The sequence below is a fragment of the Gorilla gorilla genome, chromosome 4, assembly GCF_029281585.2.
Source record: "Gorilla gorilla gorilla isolate KB3781 chromosome 4, NHGRI_mGorGor1-v2.1_pri, whole genome shotgun sequence".
NCBI lineage: Eukaryota > Metazoa > Chordata > Mammalia > Primates > Hominidae > Gorilla > Gorilla gorilla.
The window spans coordinates 155,263,952-155,287,232 of NC_073228.2; positions in this window are offsets into that span (position 1 = coordinate 155,263,952).

A 23,281-nucleotide genomic window follows, 5' to 3' on the forward strand; every position below is an offset into this window, starting at 1 on the left:
TTTTATTTTTTATTCCCTCATTTTACTGATGGTAACATAACTTTTAATGTGTGTTTTTGCAGGAGGAGAAATTTATGGAGACCTTTTATATTTTATAGTCTCATGCTATTGTTTGCTTTTGTTTAAGAAAGAGCTGTGTTGCTTTTGTGTACTGAGGGGAAGAAACCAACCATGAAGATTTTGTATCACTCAAGAGACATCATAAAAAATAAACAAGAGTTTAAAATGAAGATAAAAGATGCACCTGTAGATTCATTTCAGAAAGGTATATTATATATTGGCAGTAGATATTATATTTATTTATACATGTATATATATGTATATATATACATATGCCAACATAATATATTTACAAACATAAGATCTAAGTGAACACAGTGCTTTGTGGCCTGCCTTAAGTGGCTATACCACTTGAAATTCTTCAAGCACTAGAATGTACAGACCTATTTGCTCAAAATACACATATAACAAATACTTGCCGAGTACTTACTTTGTTTTAAGAGCTCCAAAGCAACTTGTCTACCCTCTGTGAGCTCACAGGCTAGCTATAAAGAAGACATAACTGTATTCAAGAAAAACTATAAATATATTTAAACAGTAGGATTAAATTAAGAAGAGAAAAATAAGGTAGTGATTCCGCTGTGTGACTCAGGGAACGATACCCAGAGGAGGTGAGCATTTAGGATGGGTGTGATTTGGATACGTGGAGATGAGAGACAAGAAGGGAGCATGTTACCTATAGGAAAAACAGCATAAGTAAGGGCTCAGTGTTGGGAAAATGCACAATCTATTTGAGAATGATAGATAGCCCAGATGTGTTGAAGCATATAGAGAGAAGTAAAAGATCAGGCTGGAGGGCAGGTAGGGATGAGAGCACCTAGGGTCTTGTGTGCCGGATTAAGGTATTTGGAATATATCTTGTCCAATAAGGAGATATTGACAATTTTCAAGTTGAAAAAATATCCTGTTTCATCTGTTGTTGCTCAGAGAGAAGGACCTGGAGTGTCCTAAGCAAAGGCTGAATTTCACAGGCTTTCACAAACTTGGTTGATTTGGATGGAGCTGCTTAAAACTCAAGCTGGGCTATCTCGTGCCATCTTGTATTTCTGCTTGAGTTCTCTGCCCTGCTTGTTTGAGGTTATCTGCCAGAAACATCAGGAACAACAGCAGAAGCCCAGCTGGTCCACAGTCAGGAAGAACACAATGTCCCTGGGCATTGGGAGAAGATTGTTATAAAAAGACAGAAGGGAAAGTGAATATGTGGCCATCTGATGTGCTGGTGTTTTCAGCTCCAGCCTTACCTCATTTATCTGACGCCCTCACTTCTCACAGCCACAGATAGAAGCCTGGCTTGTAGCCTCAGACCTCCTCCAGCTCCAGAAGGGGCAGGAATACCCTGGCAGGCTCATTACATTTATGTCCAGGTATGTTTCCAGGCAGAGCCTTTGCGTCCAGGTATGGAGTCAAGAGGGCCTGCCTTGATCTCCTTTCCTATCATCCACCACCCAACCTCATCTTCTTGGAGAGGGAGGGACTCTGTTCTAAATTCTGACTGATTTGACTTTGACACTGAATACTCTGCTTGGTCTTGGCTGTCCCTTCCCCCATGCAAAAAATCAGCTTCCACTCTTGCCCCTCAATCTATGTCCCATACAGCAGCTAGACTGATCTGTTGAAGACTATTGATTGTATTATGTCCTTCTTATGCTTGGAAGCCTTCTGGGGCTTCCCTCTACTCTGGGAACAGCATTCTGATGTATTAACTTGCCTACAAGTCACTGAGTGGTTCGACTCCTGCTGACCTTTCCATTCTTCTCTTCTACTTCTCCTCCTTGCTCTGCCAGTTCCTGCAGTCCTCTGAGCTCTTTCCATCTCAGTCTTTTGCTGATACCTTTCCCTAGGAAGTTCTTCCTACCCCTCTTCAAAGGGCTAGCTCTCACTTACCCTTCAACTCTTAGCTTAAACTTCACTTCCTCAGAGAAGTTTTCCCCACCTCTTTGCAGCTCTTATCCTAATTCATAATTATACATTTGTATCTTTTCTTATTTATTTTCTGTCCCTACTACAAGGTCATAAAACTCCATTGAGGTAGAGATTGTGTCTATTTTGTTTGTCTCTATTTTCCTAGCACACAGCATGATGCTCAGCCTATAGTGGCTACTCGATTGATGTTTGTCCAGTCACTAGATGAATGAATTAAGGAGTGAATGAAGCCCCATTTCTCTATGAATAGACTGATCTTCTAGAAAGTACACAGAGTCAGGCTGGGCACAGTGGCTCACGTCTGTAATCCCAGCACTTTGGGAGGCTGAGGTGGGTGGATCACCTGAGGTCAGGAGTTCGAGACCAGCCTGGCTAACATGGTGAAACCCTGTCTCTACTAAAAATGCAAAAAATTAGCCAGCTGTGGTGGTGGGTGCCTGTAATCCCAGCTACTGGGGAGCTGACGTAGGAGAATCACTTGAGCCCAGGAGGTGGAGGTTGCAGTGAGCTGAGATCGTGCCACTGCACTCCATCCTGGAAGCCTGGGTGACAGAGTGAAATTCCATCTCAAAAAATAACAACAAAAAAGAAAGTACACAGAGTCTATCTGACTTTAAGTCCCCACATGCTGCCTGGCATCCCCTAATGCCCAGGTTCAGAAACCATCTCAGGCATCCCAGGAGCCTCCTTATCCTGTCCTCTTTGTGCTTACATGCACCTCTTAGCTTCTCTGCCCTGCTTACTGCAGCAACTAGAGCTGGATGATCTCCACTGCCCAAGTCCTGGGGCCTAGCTTGCCTTGGACCTGGACTCTTTCTGCTTTGATCACAAGTAACAGAGCCAATAGAAGTGAGGAAATTGTTCCAAGAGCACTCCGAAGGGCAGTTACAACACAATGTGGTGCCAAAATGTATTTCTTGTACATGATTGCTGGTAAATGCTTTATCAAAACTGGACCTTTGCTAAATTGACAATGATTTATTTTGCACTATGAGAGCAGTATCAAAGAAATAACCTCATTATTCAGTCTGTTGCCACCTAATAACTAAAGACTAAAGAAAAAGAAGAGCTGTTGAAGAAAACAAAACAGCTCTGTTGTCAGGGTGTCAGGGTGTCCCCTGGCTGCTGAGATAGGTGACTACAAACTTTAGCTACCAGAATCTGTCCATCCACACTCAGGATAATCCAGGATGATCAGGTGATATGGTTAGATTTTGTGTCTCCACCCAAATCTCATCTTGAATTGTAAACCCCAAAATCTCCATAATCCCCACATGTCAAAGGAGAGACCAGGTGCAGGTAATTCAATCACTGGGGACATTTCCCCCATGCTGTTCTCATAATAGTGAGTGAGTTCTCGTGAGATCCTATGGTTTTATAAGGGGCTCTTCCCCACTTCGCTTAGCACTTCTCCTGCCTGCCACCTTGTGGAGAAGGTGCCTTGCTTCCTGTTTGCCTTCTGCCATGATTGTGTGCTTCCTGAGGCCTCCCCAACCATGCTGAACTGTGAGTCAATTAAACCTCTTTCCTTTATTAATTACCCAGTCTTGGGCAGTTCTTCATAGCAGTATGAAAACGAACTAATACAGTAAATTGGTACCAAGGTAGTGGGGCACTGCTATAAAGATACTTGAAAATGTGGAAATTATTTTGGAACTGAATAATGGGCAGAAGTTGGAACAGTTTGGAGGGCTCAGAAGAAGACAGGTAGATGTAGGAAAGTTTGGAACTTCCTAGAGGCTTGTTGAATTGCTTTGACCAAAATACTGACAGTGATGTGGACGATGAAGTCCAGGCTGAGGTGGTCTCAGATGGTGATGAGAAACTTGTTGGGAATTGGGACACAGGGCACTATGTCCTGAGACTGCACAAAGCACCAAGGCCTTGGGCCCTACCCACGAAACCATTTTTTCCTCCTAGGCCTAGGTTACTCTTGCTATGTTTTAGCAAAGAGACTGGCAGCATTTTGCCCCCACCCTAGAGATCTGTGGAACTTTAAACTTGAGAGAGATGATTTAGGGTATCTGGTGGAAGAAATTTCTAACAGCAAAGCACTCAAGAGGTAACTAGAGTGCTCTTAAAAGCATTCAGCTTTATGCATTCATAAAGAGATGGTTTGGAATTGAAACTTATATTTAAAAGGGAAGCAGAGCATAAAAGTTCAGAAAATTTGCAACATGACAATGCAATAGAAAAGAATAACCAGTTTTGGTGGGGGGAATTCAAGCTGGCTACAGAAATTTGCATAAGCAACAAGGAGCCAAATGTTAATCACCAAATCAATGGGGAAAACATCTCCAGGGCATGTCAGATGTGTTCATGGCAGCCCCTCTCATCACAGGCCTGGAGGCCTAGGAGGGTAAAATGGTTCTGTGGGCCAGGCCTAGGGCCTTACTGCTTTGTGAAGTCTCAAGACTTGGTGGACTGCACCCCAGCTATGGCTAAAAGGTGCCAACATAGAGCTCAGGTCATTGCTTAAGAGGGTGCAAGCCCCAAGCATGGACAGCTTAAATGTGGTGTTGGGCCTACAGGTGCACAGAAGTCAAGAACTGAGGTTTGGGAACCTCTGCTTAGATTTCAGAGGATGTATGGAAATGCCTGGGTGTCCAGACAGAAGTTTGCTGCAGAGGAGGGGCCCTCATGGAGAACCTCTGCTAGGGCAGTGAGGAAGGGAAATGTGGGGTTGCAGCCCCCACACAGAGTTCCCACTGGGACACTGTCTAGTGGAGCTGTGAGAAGAGGGCCACCATTCTCCAGATCCCAGAATGGTAGATTAATTGACAGCTTGCACTGTGCACCTGGAAAAGACACAGACACTCAACACCAGCCCATGAAAAGCAGCCAGGAGGGGGACTGTACCCTGTGAAGCCACAAGAGTGGAGCTGCCCAAGACCATAGGAACCTACCACTTGCATCCGTGTGACCTGGATGTGAGAAATGGAGTCAAAGGCGATCATTTCAGAGCTTTAAGGTTTGACTGCCCAGATGGATTTTGGGCTTGCATGGAGCCTGTAGCCCCTTTGTTTGGCCAATTTCTCCCATTTGGAATCAGTGTATTTACCCAATGTCTGTACCACCATTGTGTCTAGGAAGTAACTAACTTGTTTTTGATTTTACAGGCTCTCATAGGTGGAAAGGACTTGCTTTGTCTTAGATGAGACTTTGGACTTAGGCTTTTGGGTTAATGATGGAATAAATTAAGACTTTGGGAGACTGTAGGGAAGGCATGATTGGTTTTGAAATGTGAAAGGGACATGAAATTTGGGAAGGGCCAGGGTGGAATGATATGGTTAGGCTTTGTGTCCCAACCCAAATCTCATCATGAGTTGTAAACCCTATAATCCCCATAATCACCACATGTCAGGGGAGAGATCTGGTAGAGGTAATTGAATAATGGGGGCCATTTCCCCCATGCTGTTCTTGTGATAATGAGTGGGTTCTCATGAGATCTGATGGTTTTATAAGGGGCTATTTACCCTTTAACTTGGCACTTCTCCTGCCTGCCTCTACATGAAGAAAGTGCCTGGTTTCTTCTTCGCCTTCTGCTGTGATTGTATGTTTCCTGAGGCTTCCCAAACCATGCTGAACTGTGAGTCAATTAAATATCTTTCCTTTATAAATTATCCAGTCTTGGGCAGTTTTTTATAGCAGTGTGAAAATGGACTAATACACCAGGAGTTGACCATATTTCGATAACACCTTTGCTCAGATCATGATTTTCAACCCTATCATGATTTGCTGTGTACCCCTGGGAAGGTTGCTTTCTGTCTTTAGGGCCTGATTTCCCCATCTGTGCTTTTAGTAGGTTGGATTCTAGCAGCTCTGGCTGTGTCCCTGTAGGAATCCATCTGGACCCGTGTACACATCTTGAGTCTTGATTATTGTCCCATGGCTGTCTTGATTTTAGGACTAAAGAAAATTCTCAAGCTAAGTACAGGAAATAGCAATTTCTGATATATTAATTTGCCCCCAGAAGCTGCCTTTGTTGTCAAGAATGTAAAGTAGTTTCTTTAGGGCAGTGGTTCTCAAACTTTTGTGTGAATTAGAATCATCTGGATGTCTTGTTAAAATACAGATTTCTGGGTCCCATCCTCAGAGTTTCTGATCAGTATGTCTGGGTGGGGCTGAAGTATTTGCATTTCTAATAAGTTCCCAGGTGGTGCTGATGCAGCTGGACTGGGGACCAACTTTGAGAACAACTCTTTAGGATATCTGAAAGTATTAAAATTAATTATAACTGTATTTCCAGAGGGACAGATATCAACATTTGACTACAGGATTTGTGGGACCTCGACGGGATCTGCCATCCTTCCCCATCCCAGGTAAGGAGAGGACAAGGTACCTCCCCCAGTGGGCGTGGTCAGGGAGCCAGGCATGGGGGCTGGCCTCTAGCACTGCATTGCAGTATCTCCATAGTCCATCAAGGGCTTATTGAGCCCTTATTGAGGGAGAGCAGGATACTTTGTTAGGTTCAGAAGTATAACATAGGGAGAGAGAAAGGTAGATCTTTTCCTAGTACAAGACTGAATGGAAAGATGTATAGTAGGAAATTTGGCAGAAGTGGTAGGTGCCAATACCCACTGGTGCCCACTGAGCCTCCCTCATTTCCCTGAAGGGCTCCAAAAATCATGTACCAACTCGTTGAACAAGTATTGAATGGCTACTGAGTGTTGGAGTTATACAAGGCCCTAGGGTCCATGTCAGTGAATAAAATAGGCAGGGCTCCATCCTTCTGGAGCTGTCAGTCAAATGAATTAATGAGTCCCATGCATTCACTGAATGCCTTGGGTCACTTTGGCCCATGGCGGGCAGGGCACTTTTCCGAAGCCACACAGTGAGCTGAGGACAGAGTCAGGACCTGACCCTAGGCCTCCTGACTCCCATAACAGTGATTTTCCTATGACACGCTGCTGCTTCCCGGAGACCATGCACACTGCTGGTCTTCCTGCTAATGATGGGGATGATCGTGCCTGCCACCCCTTGGAGTAATGATTTTTACCAGGAGCGCAGGAGCTCATAATCCTAAGAGTGCATCAGAATTTCAGGAAATGAGAGGGAATGTGCTTATTTTCCCAACTTCATTTAAAAATATAGCAGTAATAGTACCTATTATAAAAAGTCAAACAGTACAGAAGTCTATAAAGTAAGAAAGGAATGTCCCTATACGTATCCTCCCCTGCCTCATCCCAATGTAGTTCTCCTCACCACTTCTTTTAATAGTTTGGAGTGATTAAGTCCAGACCTTTTAAAATATATTTATAAATAATAAATGTAAAAGGGATTATTTTTTAAGAAATCTTGTAGTTTTTCCTTTCTTTCTTTCTCTTTCTTTCTTTCTTTCTTTTTTTTTTTTTTGACAGAGTCTCGCTCTGTTGCCCAGGCTGGAGTGCAGTGGCGCGATCTCTGCGCATTGCAAGCTCCTTCTCCCAGGTTCATGCCATTCTCCTGCCTCAGTCTCCCAAGTAGCTGGGACTACAGGCACCCGCCACCACACTCAGCTAATTTTTTTTTGTATTTTTAGTAGAGACGGGGTTTCACCATGTTAGCCAGGATGGTCTCGATCTCCTGACCTTGTGATCCACCCGCCTCGGCCTCCCAAAGTGCTGGGATTATAGGCGTGAGCCACCACGCCCTTTCTTTCTTTCCTTCCTTCCTTCCTTCCTCCCTTTCTTTCCTTCTTTTTATTTCTCTTTCTTCTTTTTTTTTTTTTCAAGGTCTGGCTCTGTTGCCCAGGCTGGAGTGTGGTGGCATGATCTTGGCTCACTGCAACCTCCACCTCCTGAGCTCAAGAAATCCCCTCATCTCAGCCTCCCGAGTAGCTGGAAATACAGGCATGAGCCACCACACTCAGCTAGTTCTTGCATTTTTTTGTAGAGATGGGGTTTCAGCATGGTGCCCAGGTTGGACTCCACTCCTGTGCTCAAGTGATCCACCCACCTCAGCCTCCCAAAGTGCTGGGAATACAGACATGAGCCACCATGCCAGGCAAATCTTGTAGAGTTTTTTCTTTTTCTTTTTCTTTCTTTCTTTTTTTTTTTTTTTTGTTGTTGTTTTAGATAGAGTCTCACTCTGTCACCCAGGCTCTGGAGTGCAGTGGTGTGACCTTGGCTCACTGCAACCTCTGCCTCCTGGGTTCAAGGGATTCTCTTGCCTCAGCTTCCCGAGTAGCTGGGACTACAGCCATGTGCCACCATGCCCAGCTAATTTTTTGTATTTTTAGTAGAGACAGGGTTTCACCATGTTAGCCAGGATGGTCTCAATCTCTTAACCTTGTGATCCACCCGCCTTAGCCTCCCAAAATGCTGGGATTACAGGTGTGAGCCACTGCGCCCGGCTGTCTTGTAGAGTTTTTAAAAGCATGTTTCATGTTATTTTTTAAACTGTATAGAAAGTGGAAAAAAGGACACCACTTTTGTGATGGAAACTGCAGAATAAAAAACTGAGCCAGCTTGTGGCTGGTGGGGTGTGATCAAGAGGCCTTATTCTGGCAGGTGCATGAACACAGATAGCAGGAGAGTGGGAAAAACATGCTGGGGAGTAAAGCAAAGAAAGTTGTGTTTGCAAAGGGACTTAGAGGCTCTCACCTGTGGCGAAAGTGCAGGCACATTTCACCAGGACACCCACACGGTGCATGGCCAGGAGGCATGTTACCAACAGGCTGACAGGAACCAGCTGGAGATGGGATGTGGGCAGAAGGAAGAGAGTTGAAGAGGTATGTTAGAATGAAAAACATAGGACGAAAATAGATTTGTTAAGAGAATAAGAAGACAAGCGATAAGCTGGGAAAAAGTATTTGTAAAAGACATGTGGGATGAAGGGCTGTTATTCCTCTTCAAACTCAAAGATAAGAAAATAAACAATCAGATTAAAAAATGGACAAAAGGGACTGGAGCAGTGGCTCATGCCTGCAATCCCAGCACTTTGGGAAGTGGAGGCAGGAACCTCTGAAACGGCAGAGTATTCAGTCTTCCTTCAAGACCAGCCTGGGCAACATAGAAAGACCCTGTCTCTTAAAAATATTTAAAAAATTAGCTGGGCATGGTGGTGCCTGCCTGTAGTCCCAGCTACTTGGGAGGCTGAGGCGGGAGGATTGCTTGAGTCCAGGAGTTTGAGGCTGCAGTGAGTTATGATCATGCCACTACACTTGAGTCTGGGTGACAGAAAGAGACTCCATCTAAAAATAATAATAATAATAGCCTGGCCAACAGAGTGAAGCCCCGTCTCTACTAAAAATACAAAAAGTAGCTGGGCAGTAGCGGCACGTGTCTGTAATCCCAGCTACTTGGAAGGCTGAGGCAGGAGAATCGCTTGAACAAGGGAGGCAGAGGTTGCAGTGAGCTGAGATGGCATCACTGTACTCCATTCTGGGCAACAGAGTGAGACCCTGTGCCCCACTCCACTCCCCCCACACAACACAAAAATAGACAAAAGACCTGAACAGACAACTCACCAAAGAAGATGGCAAATAAGCATATGAAAAGATGCTCCACATCGTATGTCATCAGAGAACTGCAAATCCATACTACAATGAGCTACCACTACAAACCTATTAGGACAATCAAAATCCAAAATACTGATAATATCAAATGCTGGTGAGAATGTAAAGCAGCAGGAACTTTCATTTGTTGCTGGTTCGGGAATGCAAAATGGTACAGCCACTTTGGAAGATAGTTTGGCAGTTTCTTACAAAATGAAATATACTCTTACCGTATGATCTAGCAATTGCATTCCTTGGTATTTACTCAAATGAGTTGAAAATTTACATCCACAAAAAACCCTGCATGTGAATGTTAATAGCAGCTTTATTCATAATTGCCAAAACTTGGAAGCAACCAAAATGTCCTTCGGTAGGTGAATGGATAAATAAACAATGACACACAATGGAGTATTATTTAGCACTAAGAAGAAATGAGCTATCAAGTCATAAAAAGACATGGAGGAGCCTTCAATGCATATTGCTAAGTGAAAGAAACCAATCTGAAAAGGCTGCATATTGTTTATTTCAACTATATGACACTCCGGAAAAGTCAAAGCTATGGAGACAGTAAACAAAATCAGTGGTGGCCAGGGGTTGTGGGAGAGAGAGATGAACAGATGAAGCACAGAGGATTTTTAGGGCAGTGAAAGTACTTTGTATGATACTATAATGGTGGACACATGCCATTGTATATTTGTCCAAAAAACATAGAATGTGCAACACCAAAAGTGAACCCTAATGTAAACTAAGGACTTTGGGTGATAATGCTGTGTCAAGGTAGCTTCCCAGATATAACAAATGTACTACTGTGGTAGTGGATGTTGATAATGGGAGAGGCAGTGAGTGTGTGTAGGGAGAGGGTATATGGGAAATCTCTGTACCTTCCTCTTAATTTTGCTGTGAACCTAAAACTACTAGAAAAAATACGATCTATTAAAAAACAAACAAACAAAACAAAAACCTTGAATATTTAAGAAATGTACACGGGAAGACTAAGAACTCTGCCATTTGATAATATTGGTACAAATGTACAAGTCGCCTCACATGAGTGGGCAATAAGACACCATGGAGGGCAGGCGGGGCTGCCTATGTCACCCTCCCTCTCAACCACTCTGCAGAAACAGCCTCTTATTGCCTGGGTGTGGAGAGTGGAGAGTCTGGCAATAAAAGTACATTATGTTGGAGAGGACATGGGTTTGAACATGGAGACTCTCCCAGTCACCTCTAATATCACAGAAAACAATGATGGAACCCAAAGTGTGCAGCAACTTCAGAGAAGGGGAAGGGATGGGGGTTTCAGTGACGCTGGAGGAAGAAAGGCAGAGGACAGGTTTTAGGGACAAAACTGATCTCCAGAGCTAAGAAGGCAGACAAGGGAAGCTAAGAAGGTAGGAAGGGAAGACAAGATGGACTTCCGAGTCAAAAGGGAAGAAAAGGGTTATCACTCCACAAGACAGTCTAGAGACATTTATAACCTTTTCTTCTTTTTTTGTTTTGTCACAGACTCATTTTGCATGAAATAAATTTATCTCCCAGAAAAAGAGCAGATATTAATCACTAGACTTTGCCTACAATTTCATGAGTCTTATGGAATTCCTAAGACCCAGGTATGATCCTCTGGCCTAGGGAATAAATGAGATGAGAATAACCATTAATAAATAATAATAGAAACCATTTGATTGTCGAGTATTCTAAAGTTTACAAAATAATCTTACAAAATTATTTAATTTAATCTTTCTAATAACTAAGCTGTCAATTCCCATTTTACAAGTGAGGAAACTGAGGCTCAAAGGAGCTAGAGAGGGAGTGACTGTAAATAAACAGAAGGTTTTTAGGGGCAATGCAATTTGTTCTAAAATTAGATTGTGGTGATGGTTGCACAACTTTGTAAATTTACTGAAAATTCGTTGAGTTGTACACTAAAAATGAATAAATTATATGGTGTGTAAAGGATACCTCAATAAAGCTGTTAAAAAATAAACAACAAAAAAAGGGCTGAGGCTCACATAAGCTCACCTGGTTTACAAGCAGCAGAGCTGGGGTGAACTCAGACTTTCTGATCCCAAGTTGTACAGCAGAGTCAACCTGTTAATGGGGACTCCTGAGAGAGAAATGGTCACAAGGACACTTGATGTCAAACTGTGTCCCATGTCACTCAGGTGAGGTTTGCTTTCAGGCAAATGTACGATCACCAAAGACATCCCCACCCCACATTCCATGCCCCCCCGCCCCGCCCCACCGTCAGGACCACTCCCAGCCCCTCTTACCAAGATGCCCACATTCTTCATGGCTTGGGCAGCCTCAGGAGCTGCAAGTCAATGTTGCCTTTTACTATGTAGATCAGGGTTTGCAACCACCTAGGGAGGAAGAGAAGGAAGGCAAGAGAGAGGCTGGCCACTGCTGACCTTGGCCCCAGAGCCAACTGCCTGGGAAAGAGCTGGCAGACAGGCTTCTTGCAAATACCCAGTGTAGAGAGTCACTGTGTGAATGTGGGGGGACCAATGGATGGATGGATGGGTGGATGGATGGATGGGTAGATGGATGGACAGGTTGATGGATGAGTGGACGGTTGGATGGATGGATGGATGGATGAGTGAATAAATTAATTAGGTAAATGAACGAAACAAAAATAAAACCCAACGTGTCCCAAGTCTGTATTTACAAAAAATGTTATCTAGAAACGAAATTCACAGCCTGACTTTTCTCTTCAGAACACAGGCCGTATTTGGACTATAAGGCCTAGTTATTTTTAAATAGATCTATGGTTTACCAGAATAAGTGATATTATACATGGTAAAAATATAAATATTTTAAAAGTTTATAGAATAAAAAGTAAATCTTCCCACCTGTGACCCCTGAAATCCCAATTCTCCTTTCTGGAAGCAATCACTGTTAATAGTTTCTCACGTATCCTTCCAGAGATAGTCTCTCTCTCTCTCCCTCCTCTATCTATCTATCTATCTGTCTGTCTATCTATCTATCTATCTATCTATCTATCTATCTATCTATCTATCTATACCTATGTCCATACACACATACTTTTCTTTGCAGTATTAAACTCACTTCTACCCTTATTTTTTTAAGGAGGGAGGTTGTGCATATCAGTGCATAATAGATGTGCTCATTCTTCATTTTAACAACTGCATGCTATTCTGTTGGTTGTGTCTGAAGGGGGCCAGCCCCTCCACACCTGTGGGTGTTTCTCATCAGGTGGGACGAGAGACTGAGAAAAGAAGTAAGACACAGAGACAAAGTACAGAGAAAGAACAGTGGGCCCAGGGGACCGGCGCTCAGCATACGGAGGACCTGCGCCGGCACTGGTTTCTGAGTTCCCTCAGTATTTATTGATTACTATCTCTCCTATCTCGGTGAGGGGGATGTGGCAGGACTATAGGGTGATGGTGGGGAGAGGGTCATCAGGAAAACATGTGAGCAAAGATCTCTGTGTCATAAATAAGTTTAAGGAAAGGTGCTGTGCCTCGATGTGCACGTAGGCCAGGTTTATGTTTGACTTTACACAAACATCTCAGTGCAGTAAAGAGCAGTATTGCTGCCAGCATGTCCCACCTCCAGCATGTCTCACCTCCAGCCATAAGACGGTTTTCTCCTATCTCAGTAAATAGAATGTACGATCGGGTTTTACACCGGGACATTCCATTCCCAGGGACGAGCAGGAGACAGATGCTTTCCTCTTATCTCAACTGCAAAGAGGCCTTCCTCTTTCACTAATCCTCCTCAGCACAGACCCTTTATGGATGTTGGGCTGGGAGATGGTCAGGTCTTTCCCCTCCCACGAGGCCGTATCTCAGGCTGTCTCAGTGGGGAGAAACCTTGGACCATACCCAGGCTTTCTTGGGCGGAGGTCCCTGCGGCCTTCCGCAGTGCATTGTGTCCCTGGGTACTCGAGACTGGAGAATGGTGATGACTTTTACGAAGCATACTGCCTGCAAACACATTTTTAACAAAGCACATCCTGCACAGCCCTAAATCCATTAAACCTTGAGTCAACACAGCACATGTTTCTGTGAGCACAGGGTTGGGGCTACAGTTACAGATTAACAGCATCTCAAGGCAGAAGAATTTTTCGTAGTACATGAACAAAATGGAGTTTTTTATGTCTTCTTTTTTCTACATAGACACAGTAACAGTCTGATCTCTCTTTCTTTACCCCACAGTATCATGGCTTATTTAGCCAGCCCCCTATATGTGGTTGCTTCAGTCTTTTGCCACTCTCAGCCAAGCTGAAATGAATAATTGTGGATATATTATACATATTACACATACACATATACATATTATATATACATGAGGGCTTGTCTGTTGGATACATTCTGAGAAGTGGAGATAGTGAGTGGGTCAAGGGTAAGTGCTTTTAGAGTTTTGAGCGACATCAGCAAATTACTCCCAGGGAGAAGCTGTTTCAATTGCTTCTCCACCAGCAGAGGGTGACAGGGACTATTTGCACCTGTTCTGGCAACCACCATGTGTCACACTTTCTGTCCTGAGTCGCGGCTCCCTGTGGGGTTCATTTGCCTTTTGGGGCTTAGTTCCTTATTTTTCACTTTGTTAAGAGTTTTGTCAGACTGAAACCTGTTCAGAGGTGAGTTAAGTTGTCAGGGGCCAGGAAACTATGTCTTAGGAGTAGAGCCTGAAAGGACTTCTTGGAAACTAGGATGGCCATACATACTCACACCCTGCCCCTCTCAGAAGTGCTGTCACTGGGACGAGTGGGAGACAGTGCCATGCGTTCCAGTGGGGACTGTGCAGCAACTTTCACCCTAATCACAGCACTCAGATCTCTCCAACATAAGGCGAGCTCCCTGCCACTCAGGGTATTCAGACAGAGACAGAGGGATGTGGGATAGGGTTGAAGGACAGTTACATTATTTTGGTGTGCGTTCCTCTACTGCAGAGGCTGGAGAGTGAACAGTTACATCTCCCAGACCCCTGGAAGCTACAGTTCTAGATAGAAAATAGGAAGGTCAAAACGGGTGTCCAGAGGCCGCTGCAGCAGCAGCACCAGCGGATCCCTGGGACACAGCTACAGCCTCGTGCTCCTGGCCCCCGTCCCCCAGGGACTCAGGCTTCAGCCTCCCGATTGTGGTGGAGGTGGTGGCTCTCCCTGGCGGCAACTCCAGAGACGTGTTTCTGGGAAGTCCAGCCTGGAATTCTCTCCAATCTTTCTAATGGGTATGTAAGCCTTTAATTACCATTCCTAAATATATTTCTGATATTTTTCTGCCTCCAGTAGTATGTTTTCTACTCTAAATCCTGACTGATAGGAGGCAGGGGTGTACAGGATGAGATGACCTCCATGGTGTTGTCTCACTTGCAATTTCTGTGACCTCATGATATTGTCCCTCAGCAGAAAAAAAGCAGTCTTCAAAAACCAGGTGTTTTTACTGAGGGAGGCAATCCTGGGAGGAGCAAGGGGTGGCCCAGCTCCCGACTCATCCCCCTGGCTGCATCTCCAGGCCCTAGCTGGCCATGCAGAAGTGAGCTCTAGGTGTCACAGTGCTTCTCTCAGATGCATTGTTCTTCTTTGTTCTCTTGGCACCAGTGCCAACTATGGATCTCATTGCATCCAGGGTTCCAGGACAGGCAGCCTGGCCTTCATTTGGGGAGCATCCTGAAGACAAGTGATAAAGAGCATTTCCTTCCTCTGCTGACTTTTTTTTTTTTTTTTAGACCGAGTCTCACTCTGTTGCCCAGACTGGAGTGCGGTGGCACGATCTCGGCTCACTGCAACTTCTGTCACCTGGGTTTGAGCAATTCTCCTGCCTCACCCTCCTGGGTAGCTGGGATGACAGGCATGCACCATCACACCCAGCTAATTTTTGTATTTTTAGTAGAGACGGGGTTTTACCATGTTGGCCAGGCTGGTCTTGAACTCCTGACCTCAGGTGATCCGCCCACCTCGGCCTCCCAAAGTCCTGGGATTATAGGCGTGAGCCACTGCGCCTGGCCGTCCCTCAGCTGCATTTTGAGCTCTTGAGGAGAAAGCTCCTTGTGAAATGGGTAAAGCTGTCACATCTCTGGAACAGGCAGAAAATCCACAGGATGCCTGAACCAGTTTGAGATACTGCTCTGCACAGGATTGTAGGGAGAAATCCCAGGTATAAGGGCTACTTGCACGATGCGTATCCCCATGGCCTCATTTCACTCTCTCAGCAACTCTAAGCAATGGATATTCTTCTCAGCATTTTACCTATGATTTTTTTTAATTTTGTTATTATTATACTTTAAGTTTTAGGGTACATGTGCACAACGTGCATGTTTGTTACATATGTATACATGTGCCATGTTGGTGTGCTGCACCCATTAACTCGTCATTTAGCATTAGGTATATCTCCTAATGCTATCCCTCCCCCTTCCTCCCACCCCACAACAGTCCCCGGTGTGTGATGTTCCCCTTCCTGTGTCCATGTGTTATCATTGTTCAATTCCCGCCTATGAGTGAGAACATGCAGTGTTTGGTTTTTTGTCCTTGCGATAGTTTGCTGAGAATGATGGTTTTCAGTTTCATCCATGTCCCTACAAAGGACATGAACTCATCATTTTTTATGGCTGCATAGTATTCTACGGTGTATATGTGCCACATTTTCTTAATCCGGTCTATCGTTGTTACCTATGATTTTAAAAGATTTGGGCTCAGGAATGGGGAGAGCCTGCTCAAGGTCACACAGCTAATATAGGAATAGCAAAGCTGGGACTGGAATCTGAGTATTTCTCTGTGTCTTAGCCACATGTTATCCTGCATCCTTAGAAGCCATTTAGCTCAACATTCTCTTCCTCTCATAAAATGCTTGACTTTTTCCTACTACAGCCAATGCTTGAACGCACATGGAAACAGACCTCAAGCAGGCTGGCCTCTTAGACCTTCAAGGACAGATGACCATTTTATCTTCTTAAAAGACCTTTGGCAATAACATAGGCTTCTTCAGAAACCCATTCTAAGATTCAACGATACTCATTCTCAAGAAAGATCTTCCCTCCTGTGTAATTTAAGAGGTTGATATAGAAGATCCCTTTTTTGTTCATGCATTCATTTTGCAAACCTTCACTGAGCTCTTTGTGCTCAGGTTCTGTATTAGGAGGGTATAGAGGTAAATAAGGCCTGGTCATTGCCTTTGGGTTTCTCACCATCCGGGCAGCTAGTCTGAGTCAGGCTAGAATTAGCTAAACTTTTTTTTTTTTTCCTGAGACGGAGTCTTGCTCTGTCACTCAGGCTGGAGTGTAGTGGCACGATCTTGGCCCAGTGCAACCTCCATCTCTTGGGTTCAAACAATTCTCCTGCCTCAGCCTCCCAAGTAGCTGGGATTACAGGTGCACACCACCACACCTGGCTAATTTTTTTTTTTTTTTTTGAGACTGAGCCTCACTCAGTCACCCAGGCTGCAGTAGCGTGACCTCGGCTGACTGCAACCTCCACCTCCTGGGTTCAAGCAATTCTCTGCCTCAGCCTCCTGAGTAGCTGGGATTACAGGTGTCTGCCACCATGCCTGGCTAAATTTTTTTGTATTTTTAGTAGAGACGGGGTTTCACCATGTTGGTCAGGCTGGTCTTGAACTCCTGACCTCATGATCCACCTGCCTTGGCCTCCCAAAGTGCTGGGATTACAGGCATGAGCCACCGTGCCCATCCGTAGAATTAGCTAACCCTTTACTGAACAGTTACTGTGTGCCAGGTCATGTGTTGTTTGTTGCATGGATTATTTCATTTGATGCTTATTGTCTGAAATCAATACCATTGTTATTATTCTGCTGGATAAAGCTTGATCTGTCTTCTTCAGTGGAGGTAGATAATGCTTTTTGGTTATCCTCACTGGCAACATCATTTCTCCAAGGACTAGATCAGCCTTGGCTTCTCTAACACAAAGCCTTGCCCATTTTCACCATCTGGAAATAACACCTTCCTTTTCTGAATCCTTGTAGAACACTGAGTTCACTCCCTGGAATTTCACTTCTATGGGTACGTATCTTCCTCCCTAGGCTGGGAGATCCTTAGCTGCAGGGACCCAAATGCTATGTTGTGTTCATTGCTTTAGCTCCACAGTTCCCAGGTGTTGGATGTTGAATGAACGGGCCTCTAAGGAGTTATGCTTAGGATTCAAAGCATCACTTCATGGAGCATTATTTTTGCTACTAACACAACTTCTCTACACCTCTTTGCTTGTCTGTCAAGAACTACAGGAGAGCACAGATTTAGCTCTTTGGATTACTAGAAAGAAGAAAAATTCCACAAAAGTTTTCAGGTGCAAGGTCTCAAGCCCAGAAGCTTCTGTGGAGCAAAGGACACTTACGAGGTCCTGCTGGCCCTGTCCTGGCAGCAGGAGCCCCGGGTGGAGGAGTTGCTGAACCCTCCCTTGGGGCTGGCAGGGTATTCTTTGGGCTGCATCATCCAGGGACTGGCAGCTGGTGGAGGCACCTTCAGGCCCAGGCAGGTGGATACCTCGCTGTTTAGCTCCACGTATTGGGCATGTGAGGGGTGTGGAGCAGCCATGGTGATATGGTTTGGTTGTGCCCCCCCCAAATCTCATCTTGAATTATAACTCCCATAATTCCCATGTGTTGTAGGAGGGACCCGGTGAGAGGTAATTGAATCATGGGGGTGGGTCTTTCCTGTGCTATTCACGTGATAGTGAATAAGTCTCATGAGATTGGATAGTTTTAAAAAAGGGAGTCTCCCTGCACAAACCTTCTTCTCTGCCACCATGTGAAACTGCCTTTCACCTTCCGCCATGACTGTGGGGCCTTCCCAGCCACGTGGAACTGTAAGTCCATTAAACCCTTTTTCCTGTATAAATTACCCAGTCTCGAGTGTATCTTTATGAGCAGTGTGAAAATGCACTAATACACATGGCTTTGGCAGAGGCTGTGAGCAAGAATAGCTTTGGCATGCAGGAGCTGCAAAATATGATCTCAGCTCTTGGGCCTTAATAAGTTCAGGAGCTTAAACACAGCTTTACCCTCTTTGCCCAGAGTGGCACAGACTCTGCAGCTTAGGAAGAATGAATGGCCAAAAGTATGAATGGATGGATAAATGGGCTTCTCCACCGCCCACACAGAGGCCCTCACAGTTGCTCTGACAATCTCTTCTTTGCTTTCTTTTTTTCTGCCAAATGACTGAATATCACAGGCCAAGCACTTTGATGGGTGCTGGGAATGAAACAGTTCCAGGTACTGCAGTCCCTGGAGGCGATGAACTTGGAAATTATAAATATTAATCATAGTTTCTCATAAATAAGTTTTTAAAAATTCAACAGTGATAAAGCACTTTGAAGGAAAATGAAAAGAGGCATGAGTGTATAACAAAAGCAGTTGCTCTTGCAAAGGCAGTCAGCAAAGCTTTCCCTGAGAACAAGGAAAATCCCTTGCATTGCAGTGTCTTCCCCACCTTCTTGCTCCCACTCAAAGGTGGCTCCCCGTGAGGTCACTGCTGTTTTTGCAGGCCTCTGAGAGAAGTGTCTTTTTTCCTCACCCCCCTCATATTCACATCACAGGGCCAGGAGAGGGTAGGCATCCTTTCTACCCCTTGGTTTCAGATCCCCAAAACTCTTATCCCCTGGTTATTCAATTAAACACTAATCTAGGTAATGCTGTGAAGGGGATTTGCAGATGTCATTAAAGTCTCAAGTCAGTTGACCTTAAGATGTGGAAGCTAGGAAGCTATCCAGGTGGGCTTGACCCAACCAGATGAACTCTTTAAATGCAATTTTTTCTGGTTGGGCAGAAAGGGAGGCCAGAGAGACCAGGAGCATGAGAAGGGTTTGAAGATGGCTTGAAGATGGAGGTGGCCACATTTCAAGGAATTCAGGAAGTAGAAGCAAAAAGCACTCACACAGCAAGAAGCCTGAGCCCTTAGTTCTATTACTGCCAAGAACTTGAATGAGCTTGGAAGAAAATGCTTCCCCAGTCACTTCTACATATAGAATACAGCCTGGAAACACTGCAATTGCAGCCTTATGAAATCCTAAGCAGAGGACCCAGTGAAAGCCACACCTGGACTTCTGACCTAAAGAAGTGGTGAGATAATAAATATGTGTTATGTGAAGCTACTGAGTTTGTGGCAGTTTGTTACATGGAGTTAGAAAATGAACACACTCAATAAAGCATTGTGATTCTGGGATTCCAGTTTATAATTTTCAAAATAAAATACTCATTATAATTATTACCATGGTAATATGACAGACTAGGTAACCAGGTTGGTTTTCCTGCTGAAAATAACTAAAACTTCTGAATAACATATATATATATATATATTTTTTTTTTCTTTTTTTTTCTTTTTTGAGACGGAGTTTCACTCTTGTTGCCCAGGCTGGAATGCAATGGCAGGCCATTGGCTTACCGCAACCTCTGCTTCCCTGGTTCAAGAGATTCTCCTGCCTCAGCCTCCCAAGTAGCTAGGATTACAGGCACCCACCACCACATCTAGCTGTTTTTTTTGTGTGTGTTTTTAGTAGAGACAGGGTTTCACCATGTTGTCCAGGCTGGTCTCAAACTCCTGACCTCAGGTGATCCGCCTGCCTTGGCCTCTCAAAGTGCTGGGATTACAGGCCTGAGCCACCATGCCCAGCCTGAATAACATATTTTTTAAAAATTCTTAATAATATTGAGGGGAGATCAAGAGAGCAAGGAATTTCTAGGTGAGTACTCACTCAGCCAGGTGAAGACAGGAACTCCGAGACCTGAGTGGAATGCAGCTACAGCTTCACTCCCACGGGTATTTGCTCAACCCAGTGAAGTTGAGCTTTAATATCATGGCCTTATGGGGCATGAGACAAATTCTGGAGCTGAGGACCTCTTCCTCAGAGTAAGAGTGAACTAGAAATAAATCAATATCCCACCCCCACCCTATTCCTTCCCTACCTCCCAATCAAGGGACTTGGGAAAAAAGTGACTGTCCTGAACCTAGTGCCCAGAGGATGGAGTAAAATTGTGGCTAAAATGTGGAATGAGAATTCAAGTTTCACTCTGTTCCACAGTCCACTTCATCTACCATGGTGGTCCAGAATACCTCCAGCCCAGAATGTAGTTCACAAGAACCTAGACTGATAGTTGCCAGCTGCTGGCAGAAGCAAATACAAAGTCTTTCAGGAGGGACTCACCTTCATTTCAGATCTTAAAGAATTTATGTAAGTAAAATTCCAAGAAACAGCAAAACAAGAGAAAATTTAAATACAGCACAAGAACTTTGCAAAAGAGAAATGTATGATACAAACGAAAAGTGGCTCTTTTCAACATATTTAGTAACAGAAAAAAATGTACTGGAAAATATGTACAAGGAGAAAGATACTCTGAAGAGTAATCAGGTGAAATGGAAAGTTAATTAAATAAAACTTCTAGAAAATAGAATTATAATAGTTGAAATTTAAAACTGAATATTAATTGAATTTTAAAAATTTAGTTGAGTTAATTTTAGTTGAAATGGATGGGCTTGATAGGAGATTATACACAGTGAAGACAGAATTAGTGAATCAGAACTAGATCTGGGAAAGGTTATTATTCATAATATAGTCCACAGAGACCAAGGGATGAAAAATCTGAAAGAAAAGTGAGGGAAAATAGAGAATAGAATGAAAGACCTAAATATATCCTACATCTGTCATAGACTGTGTATTGAAATCCTAACCCTCAGTGTGATGGTATTAAGAAGGGGGATCTCTGGGAGGTAATTAGGTCATGAGGTAGAGCCCAGAATTAGTGCTCTGAAATAAGAGACATGAGAGAGTTTGTGTCCTCTCTGCTCTTTGCCATGTGAGGATACAATGAGAAGACAGCCACATGGAAGCCAGAAGTGAGCTCTCACTAGACACAGGATCGGCTGGCAATTTGATCTTGGACTTTTCGGTCTCCGGAACTGTGAGAAATAAACGTTTGTTGTTTAAGTCACCCAGCCTATGGTAATATGTTATAGCAGCCCAAACTGACTAAGGCAACATCAAATCAGACTCGCAGAAGAAAAGTTAAGAGGGAATATGGTAGAATAAATATTTGAAAAGATAATGGCTGAGAATTGTCCAGAAATGATGAAAGACACCAACCCACAGATTCAAGAGACCCAGTGAATTCCAAGCAGGATAAATAAAGGACACACATATCTGGACACTTTATAGTGAAACTTCAGAACATTAAAGGGATCTAAAGTCAGCCAGATTGGTGAAAAGTATTATATTCAAAAGGGTTGCAGTGTAAAAGAAATTTCAAAAGGAAAAGAAAAGATTTGCAGTCAGGCTGTCAGCTGTTTTCTTAACAACAGCAGTGGAAGCCACAAGATACTGGAATGATCACCTCAATATGTTGAGAGGATATAAACTATCTGTTAAGTGCAAAATAAAGACAATTTCAAACAAAAGAAATTGGAGAGAACTTCACTAAAGGAAAATTTAAAGTCCATATTCAGAAGAAGATCTGAGATGCAAAAGGAAATAAAGAACCCAAGAGAGGTAAATGTATGGGTAAATCTTGATTCTAATAATAAATAAATAAATATTATGGAGCATAAGAAAAAGAAACTTAAAATATGTGACATTATTATTATAAAAAATGGAATGCAGTGAATAGAGATTTTTTAAATGCCTATATTTTCTGCAGTGACTAAAGATATTGCTTAACTTTTTGTTAATACTTTATTAATTTATACATGTTAAAATTACTAGGCTATGGCTAGAGAATAGAAATAAAGTCTTTAAGTTCCAAATTACTAGAGAATAAAACAAAATAAAATAAGGGAAAATTAATCTAAAAGAAACTCAATAAAGGAGAAAAAACATAATAGGTGGAAGATATAGAATAAAATAACAAGGTAAATATGGCTATAAATATATCTGTAATTAATACAATAAATAGAAAGAATAATTTTGAAAATATCAAAATAATATTTATGAAAGACATATCTAAAACATAAGAATGCAGAAAGTTTAAAAGTAAAAGGGATAGGAAAGATTTAGCAGGCAAATTTTACCAAAAGAAAGCCAATATATTAATATCAATATCAATAATTATTACTAGTGCCCCTGCTACTACTGTTTATTGAGCACCTACTATGTAATAGGCAATATATGAATTAACCTTAACAACATCCCTCTAAGGTAGTTACTTGAAATTTTTAAAGTACAGTTTATATACAATAAAATGCACAGATCTTAAGTGTACAGTTGAATGAGTTTTGACAAATGAATACACTGGTGCAACTTACCCAGAAAGTTTCTTTTTGCTTGTTTGCAGTCAAACATCACCTCCCTCACATACCCAATAACCACTGTCTAGATTTTTGTCACCATAAATTAGTTTTGCCTGCTCTCGAACTTTATATTAATGAGATAATACAGTATGTATTCTACTCTTTCTAGCCTCTACAGTACTGAAAGGCAGATTGAAGGGAGGTTGGAGTGGATGTTGAGGGCCACCCCACCACATCCACCATTCTGCACCTTCCTATGGCAAATTATGATCAAGGACTCCAAGGGCCTAAGTGAGGGGTCACAGGTTCTCACACAACCATATGGCAAATTGTGACCAAGGAATCTTAGGGTCTATGTGAGCGGTCACAGGAGAACCCACAGATTCTCAAGCTGGTTATAAAGTGTAACCTTGAACAAATGCCTCTGTCTCTCTGAGGCTCAGTTTCCAATGAGTAAAATGAATGAATTGCCATAGACCATCTCAAATAAATTCTAAACCCTAAAGCCACAGTATAATATATAATGATACATTATATATGTCCTAGGACCTATCCAGTCACGTTTGGTAGGAGAAAGGTAGCTGAAGCTGGGAAAAGGAGGACTCTCAGAGTTGCAAGATCTGAGAGCTGAACTTCTCT